General features: G+C 39.5%; 1 long non-coding RNA gene across 1 annotated transcript; it reads left to right on the forward strand.

The window, feature by feature from the left end:
• Positions 1–809: 809 nt before the first annotated feature.
• Positions 810–6,343, forward strand: LOC144008107 (uncharacterized). Its single transcript, XR_013280617.1, has 3 exons — positions 810–1,007; positions 5,721–5,879; positions 5,971–6,343. It is a non-coding gene; the product is annotated as an uncharacterized LOC144008107 (long non-coding RNA).
• Positions 6,344–10,777: the final 4,434 nt, after the last annotated feature.

A 10,777-nucleotide genomic window follows, 5' to 3' on the forward strand; every position in this document is an offset into this window, starting at 1 on the left:
CCACAATATCGTCGTCGTCATGTTCACGATATTTAAAAGCTATACATCTGTTAAAAAGTCAGGTTGATTTCTGTTTGTGCAGTTCTAGCACCCTCCTGTGGCTAGATTTTTGGTGCAATTTAATTTTCGTTAGGGATGTTTTGGCCCTTCTACAGGTATGTTTTTCATTAGGGACGTTTTGTCCCTTCTATGTTTTGAAATCTACACTAATCGTCAGATGAAGGGGAATGTAATATGCCTGTGAAGCAAGTTAACATGTGGAGGAACTCCATGTGTTAACAACATAACATAACAACATAACATAACATAATAATAATAAAACATAATAATAATAATAACATAACATTGATGTGATGTACAAAAGCTCAATATTGTGCTTTTTTTTGCATGAGCTCTTTTTTTTTTTTTTTTTTTTTACAATATTGTGACCTTTTTTAAATATCGCCCCCCACCTCCCCCCACAATATCATGATAATTATCGTATCGTGAGCTTCATATCGTGATAGTATCGTATCGTGACATTTGGATATCGTTACATCCCTAGTAAATCGTCACCTCTTAACCCTGTCTGCATAAAAATCCTCCCATGATTCTTTTTTTTGTGCAATCTCACACAGACCACTATCTTGTAGCATGCTTTGTAAGACTTCTGTTCTGTCTAATTGAAGCTTCAAATATAAAGAAACGAAAAAGACAATTTGTTATCCAGACTGATTCTTTATCTGAGCTAACTCCTGAAAATTTCACACCAGTCATTTCCCTCTAAATATTCTGATTTAGTGTGGCCTTTGTTAATCTTTACAGAGATTACCAGTCTCAATACACCTGACAACCAACTGCTAATGCATACAATCTGTGAAAGAGTGGGTAAACCCAGAAACTACAGCCAGTACAACCAGAATGCACAGGAAGAAGGGAGTAAGCCGATAGAGACCGTTGAGAAGGCAAAGAGGGAGCAGAAGGAGATAGAAGAGGCCAGGCAGAGATCTGCACATTGGGAGATGTGGGTATGACACTTTTCTTTACATTTGCACTTCAAAAACTGAAATCTTAAGATATAATTTCTTAAATGTAACCTAAATTTACGTATTTTGCTCTGACAAGTTATTTTACTTAAAATTGTCAGACAAGCTCACCCGGGATTTACACCGGATGCGGCTGTGGTGAGGCTGCGGTGCGTTCCGGCGAGGCAACCAATTAGATTCCATTCATTCGAATGGTGCAATTTACACCGCTTGCGTGTCGACTGCATTTCAGCTGCGGCCCTTCCGCACGGATAGACCTATTTTTTATTTTTGCCGGATGCCGCATCGGTCGGCCTCCGGCAAATGGCAAGCTAGCACAAAACACATCGAAAGGAAGACCGGCGCAGTTTCAAAATAAATTTCCGGATACCTTTCAAAATAAAACACTCGCCAGCTCCTATTTCACAAGCATGTTAGCAAAACGTGATGTGGGCGTAGCCGGGCCTGGAGTTAACTTGAGAGGTGCTCATTCACGGTTTGAACACCAGCGAACATGGACGAGGAGAGGTTTATATTGGAGGTGTAAAGCCACAAAATAATTAAAGTCCACCTCTCTTTCTGCTTCTCTGTTGAGCACAGACTTTTTGTGTGTTTGTCGTTGTTTTGAATCATGTGGCGATCATGTGGCACATGATCGCACGCGGTCACGCGAGACACGGCGGGAAGTGCTCGGCGTCGGAGCTACCGGACTGCAGCTGTGCGGTGTGAGTTGGCCAAAAACCTGACGCGTCCGGAGAATGCAGTCAAGACGCAACGTACCGCAGCTGTACCGCACATGCAAAAGTGTAAATCCCGGGTCAGTCTGCTTATTTTAATATACTTATACAGTCTTCCCTTGCTATAACGCGGTTCACTTTTCGCGGTCTCGCTGTATCGCGGATTTTTTTTTAAGTGCAATTTTGCACATTTTTTTACAGTAATATACCCATTTTATAAAATTTATGAAGGTTTGAACATTGTCAATGTTTGAACAAGAGAGAACATGTAAATGCCTCAATGAGAAAAGTATAAATTGTGCGGTCGGGGATTTTTGAGCCTTAAAATATTTATAAGAGTTGTAAAACATAAAGCTAACTACTTCGCGGATTTCATTTTTTGCGGGTATTTTTTGGAACCTAACCCCAGTGGAAAACGAGGGAACACTGTAACTAAATTATTTTATCAAGCAGTTTTGGCATTGAGTGTTAACAATCAGTTTTAAGTACTGTGAGGCTTAAAACAAATATTTTAGGATGACTAACCAACAATCAAAGGCCCTGAACTGAGGTTCAATAAGTTTAATTTTCTTATTTTAAAGCTGCTCTATGGAACTTTTTTTTTCTCCCAAAATATCTTTACAATCGCCTTTTTATTTGACGATTTATGACTGAAACAACTTCTAATTAGTAGATTAACACCTTAGCTGTCCACAATGGGTACTCATGCAAGTAGGGATGTCCTGGTCCGATCACGTGATCGGAAATCGGGCCCGATCACGTGGTTGCTGACTCGATCGGAATCGGACGTTGTCTCCCGATCAGGGCCCTGATAAATATATGGTTATTTTTTATAACTTATTAAATCTAGAGTTGCGCAGTGGCACAGCGACTTCATTTTTCCACATAGCTTAGTGTGCGGCATTGCATCACTTTGCGACAGTGACACTATTATTGCCATCGAGCGGCGGGGCGAAACAAAAATGGCACCGAGTTATTTGGAAGTAGATGATAAGTCATTATCTTTAATGTGGAAAGCAGGGACGACTTGCACTGTAAGTGAGCATTTTGTAGGGAAAGGATATAAAGTAGACGCGTTGCTTCCCCACTGCGGTGCTGCACTTCACTGATGGGCAGCCAGGCAGCTCCGCCGCCATTAGGCGCTCACGACTTGGACATGCGTCGTGCCATCCCGACAGATCCAGCTGCGGGTGTGCTGCGTTTCCTCCCCATGGATCTAACTGTAGTGCCTGTGCCGGCGACTCTGGACGCCCTTCGAAGGGAGACCGGCGCCTAGCCGAGCCTAGCACGAATCCGGAGGGTTGGACGTCCGTAGCGGGGTCGCCAAATCCCGCCTGGGCCAGCAGTCTTAGACTTAGACTTGACTTTATTGATCCCTTTGGGAAATTTACTAGCCTGGTGCGAGTCCAGACCCATAGTCATGATATGGTAAGTTTAAATCAAGGGTGTCAAACATACGGCCCGCGGGCTGGATCAGGCCCGCAAAGGGGTTTTACCCGGCCCACGAGATGATTTTGTAAAGTAAAAAAGAATTTGTAATGTCGGACCAATTAATCAGCTGGCCATAATCAAAACATATAAATTTATAATTTCACAAGCAGTCCTCAGATGAGCAATGCAACTTGTACGGGGAATTGTCCTGGATGTCATTATTTTACACACAGCTTAAAGTTACGATTTGTTTATTTATTTCTAAATCATAGACCGACATAACATGTTAAATACGACACAAATTATTTACCGGTAATACAATAGATATGACGAGTTAAGATCCTTATAACATCATTAACTCATTTGCTCCCAAAAACGTATAAATAAGTTCTGTTTTAAATACTAACAGTGTTCCATAGACTTTTTTTTTTTTTTTTTTTTTTTTTTTTTTTTAACGATAGAGCATACAGAAGGCTTTGATGCAGCCTCTGAACTTATTAAGAGAACTGTTGAAGCAATCGTAGTTATTACAAACATGGCCACCACAGCAATGTTGCAACAAGCTGTTTCCCCCACAGTTTAAAACAGATGTGTGAATCATGATAAAACTTAGCTATATTCTGGCGCTAATTGCTGCAAAACGGAAACAGATAGAAATATATATTTTTTTTCCTGATGAAAGGAGAGACTAATCTTTCTGTTGGTAGGTTCCATGTTTTTATAACAATAGAACACAATATTCTGTCGGCCTTGCAAAAATCAGTCAAAATCCAGGAAAACAGCCGGGAGCGAAGGCGGTTGCTTGAGTGAAAATGGTGAAAGTGTTGTCACGTTACATTTGCATTCATGTTATTTTTTTGGAACAGTATGATTACAGTTTAGCTCCGTAATTTAGGGTGAGCCCACAAATAACGAAAATCTGCGTATAATTGACGGCAAAAGCTGTATACTGTACCATTATTTTCCCGATCCGGCCCACTTGGTAATATATTTTCCTCCATGCGACCCCTGAGCTAATATGAGTTTGACACCCCTGCTTTAAATACATCTTGCTTCATTGCTCTTCAAATGTAGCATTTTGTTTGTTGTGAAATTTCACGCACACATATATTGTATTTTTTTCTTCCTAAAGTAAAACAACATTACGCTAGCCCATCAATTTGCGTTAAGTGGCATGCTACAGTAGGTTCTCAAAAATAAAACTCTTGTGAAAAATAATATTCTGTCTAATAATAGCCCTTTGAGTAACTCATAGATGTGGGGGGCACAAAAAAAAAAAAAAAAAAATCACGGATAAAATACTGAGGTATCGGATCGGGACTCGGAATCGACCGATCTCAAAATGAGGTGACTTGGACTCGGGTCCAAAAAATTGTGATCGGGACATCCCTACATGCAAGCTTCTGGCCACTAGGGTTCTTCTCAAATGATGTCACGTTTTCTTGTTAATAGTCAAGGCAAGGCACATTTATTTGTATTTCATACACAAGGCAACTCAGTGTGCTTTACACAAGGAAAGGCAACACATATGCATCAAGAAACAGTAGTTAACATTCAGAGGAAGAAGAGTAAATAAAAATAGGTTACAAAATTTACTAAAAAAAAAAAAAAAACATACAATGACAATATTAAAACATTATTTAGCAAACACTAAAACATTTAACGTAAGGAATTATAAATTAATACTAAAAATAATAATTAAAATGAAGAAAAAAAATTAATTAAAGCTGTTTAAAAGTCCTTCATCAAAGGTATAAGAAAAAAGCTAAGTTTTTAACCTGGATTTAAAAGCTTCTGTTGGCAGCCTATTCCATCTGTGTGCAGCATAATAGCTAAATGCAGCTTCACCATGTTTGCTTCGAACTCTGGGCTCCACTAGTTGGCCCAAGTCTGTCGATCTCAGAGCCCTGCTGGTTTGTACTCAATCAGCATTTCTTGGATATATTCAGGACCCAAACCATTTCGTGATTTATAGGACCAAGAGAACTTGGTCTGCTTGAAGCATGCAGTCCTTCAGTCTGGATATGTTTTTCAGCTGGTAAAAGGCTGTTTTAGTGATGAATTTAATATGATTGTTGAAGGTCAGGTCTGAGTCTATTAGTACCCCAAGATTTCGAACTTGGTCTTTAGTTTCTAAAGACAGTGACTCAAGAGTTTTTTTAATATGCATAAGGTCCAGACCGTTGGACAAACAAACAGAGTAAAGACACACGCGTACACGTCCTTTTGGAAGAGAATGACGTCCCAGGCGTGGAACTTTAGGCCCAAGTCCTACAGCCCAGTCAAACCTGTTGGTCAAGGCGGGTCTGATGGTAGGTTAACTGAAGACTCTATGTCCATAGGTGTGAATGTGAGCATGAATGGCTGTTTGTCTACTTGTGCCATGTGACCAGCAACCAGTTCAGGGTATAAAGTTAGATGGGGTAGGTTTCATCACACATGCAACTCAAATGAGGATAAGCAGTACAGAGAATGGATGATTGTGACTCGTGATTGTGACTACCTTTTTGCTGGGAATTTGATACAAGATACTGTGTGTTTGTGAAAGACTAAGACTTTAGATGAGAAGAGGCAATGGGAAATGCAGCAATTGGAGGTTCTGTCTATGCCAATGAAGACCTACTTGTTGGAGCACATCATAACCACTCTGTCACAGGGCTTGATTGCATGTGGGTCAGCATGGCCAGAGGATCCAATTGACTTCTTGGTAATGAACTGATAATGACTCATTTTATCTGTATTTATTTATTTTTTTTTGCCTTGACATTTTGATTTAGATTTGTTTTGTATCATTTCAGGCAGAGTATTTGATAAAGAACAACCCCTGACAGGTTTTGGCATCACAGAAGTCGATGTGCCCTGGTCTTCCGCTGGCACCCGGACAACATCCAGGATTTACTTATATTACCTTTATTAGGGCCCGAGCAGCGACCGCTGCGAGATCCCTCTTGTTTTTGTAAGAATTATTAAGGCCCGAGCAGCGACCGCTGCGAGGTCCCTCTTGTTTTTGTAAGAATTATTATCAGGGCCCGAGCAGCGACCGCTGCAAGGTCCCTATTGTTTTTGTAAAAAATATTATTATTATTATTATTATTATTATTATTATTATTATTATTATTATTATTATTATTCGGGCCCGAGCAGCTACCGCTGCGAGGTCCCTATTGTTTTTCGCAGTGTAAAAATGTATTTTGTAAAAATTATTATTATTATTATTAGGGCCCGAGCAGTGACCGCTGCGAGGTCCCTATTGTTTTTGTAAAAATTATTATTATTATTATTATTATTATTATTATTATTATTATTATTATTCTTCTTCTTTATTCTCCGCAAACAATCGCGATTTTGGGTACCTAAATATTCACGAAAACTCACCAAACTTTGCACACTCCTCAGGTCCGGCGAAAAATTTGATATTATGAAGTCGTTATAACAACGCGGCTCTATAGCGCCCCCTAGCGTAGAAAAATAAAAACCAAGCCCGACACGTTTGAGCTAGAGCAACGAAAATTGGCAGGCACGTGGAGCACCCCGAGACGCACAAAAAAGTCTATTGGGACCATGTAGCTAAAATGTACAGGAAGTGAGCTATGAATTTTTTAATGTCCAATTTTGGCCTATTTTGGCACATTCACTGTGGTCATGCTTTTTCCCCCTTTGCAAACATTTTTCATCCAATTGACTTCAAACTTGGCATTTATCATCTCAAGACCTAAGAGAACAGCTGGGCAAAACATCTTGCCTTTTCGAAATACTATACGACGGGGGCGGAGCATCAAATATTGCCTTTAAAATTTCATTTGTCCAGAAAGAGCAAATGCTTAATAACTCCCATGTTGAAGCTCCAAAAAATCTCAAACTTCTCAGGCAACGTAATAGTCACAGCCTGAAAACATCTATATGACAAAATTCAGTTATACATATAGCGCCACCTAGTGGTTACAATAAATGTCATACTTTACGTTTTTAGCTACTGTGCTGAGCTTGTTGAAGGGATCCATTTGAAAATTGGTCAGAAAAGCCTTAAGATGTTGATCATGCCCCACACCGAATATTGTAACTTTTCATCAAAGGGCGTGGCCGCTACGGTGACGCAAAATCTGAAGATTTTTCGTGAAAATAAAAGCTGCATTAACTAGACCGAGATGATCCTATCTTCTCAAAATTTCACACATTTGATGAGAGTCCAGCTCTAAAGACATCTACTAACTTACATTTCATCTAACTGATAGCGCCACCTAGTGGCAATTTTTTTTCTTACGAATTTTCTTCTACGTTTTTCTCCAAACACGTTAACTGGACCTACCTCATATTTGCTCAGAGGAGGGTTTCGGCCTTCATGATGTCACAACACGAAGTTTGTGAGTTTTCGCGAATTGCTGTAGGCGTGGCTAAGCGCTGTTCGCCAAGAAAACAACGCCAGTTTTGAGGGTCTAAACATGCACAGAAACTCCTGAAACTTGGCACACACATCTGGCCTGGTAAAATGAGCAATATTTTATTGTTGATTGTGCTATTTTTACAAAAATGACTCAATAGCGCCCCCTCGAAATTTTTAACGAAGCAGCCCCGGTTGTACGTTTAAGCAAAAACGCCGAATATTTTTAGGTGTATGAGGGAGCCCAAGACCTACAAAAACGTCTCTTGTACCCATATGCTAAAATGAACAGGAAGTGAGCTACGAATTTTTGAATGTCCCATTTTTGACGATTTTTGCACATTCACAGGGGGCAGACTTTTGCCCACTTCTCCTACACGTTTCATCCGACTGAGTTAAGACTTGGCCTGGACCATGTCAAGACCTGAGCCAACGACAGGGGGAAAAATTTTGACTTTTCGAAATACTATATGATGAGGGCGGGGCATCAAAATTTGTGTTTCACAATGAAAAAGGATATGCTTGATAACTCCCCGGTACATGCTCCAAAAAATCCCAAACTTGACATGTATGTTTATCGTCAAGGCCTGAAGTTATCTCTATGACAACATTCAGTTATATATGCAGCGCCACCTAGCCCTTGAGGCATGAAAAAAAAATACCCCACATACGGTATTTTGTACAAAAAATGTACACTCATTCTAAGTGTGATAACTAAGTCATTTATGAATATTTTTTTAGTTTCCACCACTCAAAATGTTCACTGGCATCAGACTTATCCAAACATATATATATTTTTATTTATTTTTGATAGCCTCTATGGACATTAAAAGCAATATCGTGAATGAAGGATATGCTTAATAACTCCACGGTACATGCTCCAAAAAAAAATCCCACACTTGACATGTATGCTTATAATCAAGGCCTGAAGGTATCTCTATGACAACATTCAGTTATAAATACAGCGCCACCTAGCCCTTGAGGCTTATATAAAAAAAAATAAAAATACCCCACATACGGTATTTTGTACAAAAAATGTACACTCATTCTAAGTGTGATAACTAAGTCATTTATGAATATTCTTTTAGTTTCCACCACTCAAAATGTTCACTGGCATCAGACTTATCCAAACATACATATTTTTGTTATTTAGTTTTATGTATTTTTGATAGCCTCTATGGACATTAAAAGCAATATCGTGAATGAAGGCTATGCTTAATAAATCCACGGTACATGCTCAAAAAAAAATCCCACACTTGACATGTATGCTTATAATCAAGGCCTGAAGGTATCTCTATGACAACATTCAGTTATAAATACAGCGCCACCTAGCCCTTGAGGCTTATATAAAAAAAAAAAAAAATACCCCACATACGGTATTTTGTACAAAAAATGTACACTCATTCTAAGTGTGATAACTAAGTCATTTATGAATATTCTTTTAGTTTCCACCACTCAAATTGTTCACTGGCTTCACACCGATCCAAACGTATGTACGTTTCCATTTCGTTTTATTCATTTTTGATTGCCCCTTTGGACAATAAAAGTAACATTGTGCAATGAGTACAACGAGCGATGATGTGTATATACACTTTTACAAAAAAATACCAATCAGGGCAACTCATTGCCTAATAATAAAAAAGGACGCTGATTTTTGCAGGTCTTAACAATCACCAAAACCCGTTGAGCTTGATACACACACTGGCAAAAAAATATTCTACATGTAAACGTTTATTATGCCATTTTCAAAGAAATTTTGCTTCCAATATGCCAGTACCCGAATGTGCCAGTACCCCAACGTGCAAGTACCCCAACGTGCAAGGACCCCAACGTGGCCCGGGCTGCGAGGGCCCTTTATAGCTGCTCGCAGCTCTAGTTATTATTATTATTATTATTATTATTCTTTTTCTCCGTAAACAATCGCATTTTTGAGTACCTAAACATTCACGAAAACTCACCAAACTTTGCACACTCCTCAGGCCCGGCGAAAAATTTGATATTATGAAGTCGTCATAACAACGCGACTCTATAGCGCCCCCTAGCGTAGAAAAATAAAAACCAAGCCTGGCACGTTTGAGCTAGAGCAACGAAAATTGGCAGGCACGTGTAGCACCCCGAGACGCACAAAAAAGTCTATTGGGACCATGTAGCTAAAATGTACAGGAAATGAGCTATGAATTTTTTTATGTCCAATTTTGGCCTATTTTGGCACATTCACTGTGGTCATGCTTTTTCCCCCTCTGCAAACATTTTTCATCCAATTCACATCAAACTTGGCATTTATCATCTCAAGACCTGAGAGAACAACTGGGCAAAAAGTCTTGCCTTTTCGAAATACTATATGATGGGGGCGGGGCATCAAATATTGTCTTTAAAATTTCATTTGTCCAGAAAGAGCAAATGCTTAATAACTCCCATGTTCAAGCTCCAAAAAATCTCAAACTTCTCAGGCAACGTAATAGTCACGGCCTGAAAACATCTATATGATAAAATTCAGTTATACATATAGCGCCACCTAGTGGTGACAATAAATGTCATACTTTACGTTTTTAGCTACTGCGCTGAGCTCGTTGAAGGGATCCAGTTGAAAGTTGGTCAGAAAAGCCTTAAGATGTTGATCATGCCCAACACCGAATATTGTAACATTTCGCCAAAGGGCGTGGCCGCTACGGTGCCGCAAAGTCTGAAGATTTTTCGTGACAATAAAAGCTGCATGAACTTGACCGAGATGATCCTATCTTCTCAAAATTTCACACATTTGATGAGAGTCCAGCCCTAAAGACATCTTCGAACTTATATTTCATCTTACTGATAGCGCCACCTAGTGGCAATTTTTTTTCTTACGAATTTTCTTGTAAATTTTTTCTCCAAACACGTTAACTGGACCAACCTCATATTTGCTCAGATGAGGGTTTCGGCCTTCATGATGTCACAACACGAAGTTTGTGAGTTTTCGCGAATCGCTGTGGGCGTGGCTAAGCACTGTTCGCCAAGAAAACAACGCCAGTTTTGAGGGTCTAAACATGCGCAGAAACTCATGAAACTTGGCACACACATCTGGCCTGGTAAAATGAACAATATTTTATTGTTGATTGTGCTATTTTTACAAAAATAACTCAATAGCGCCCCCTAGAATTTTTTAACGAAGCAGCCCCGATTGTACGTTTAAGCAAGATCTACGAAAATTTTTACGTGTATGAGGGAGCCAAAGACCTACAAAAAAGTCT

Source organism: Festucalex cinctus, chromosome 19 (genome assembly GCF_051991245.1).
Source record: "Festucalex cinctus isolate MCC-2025b chromosome 19, RoL_Fcin_1.0, whole genome shotgun sequence".
In the NCBI taxonomy this organism is placed as follows: Eukaryota; Metazoa; Chordata; class Actinopteri; order Syngnathiformes; family Syngnathidae; genus Festucalex; species Festucalex cinctus.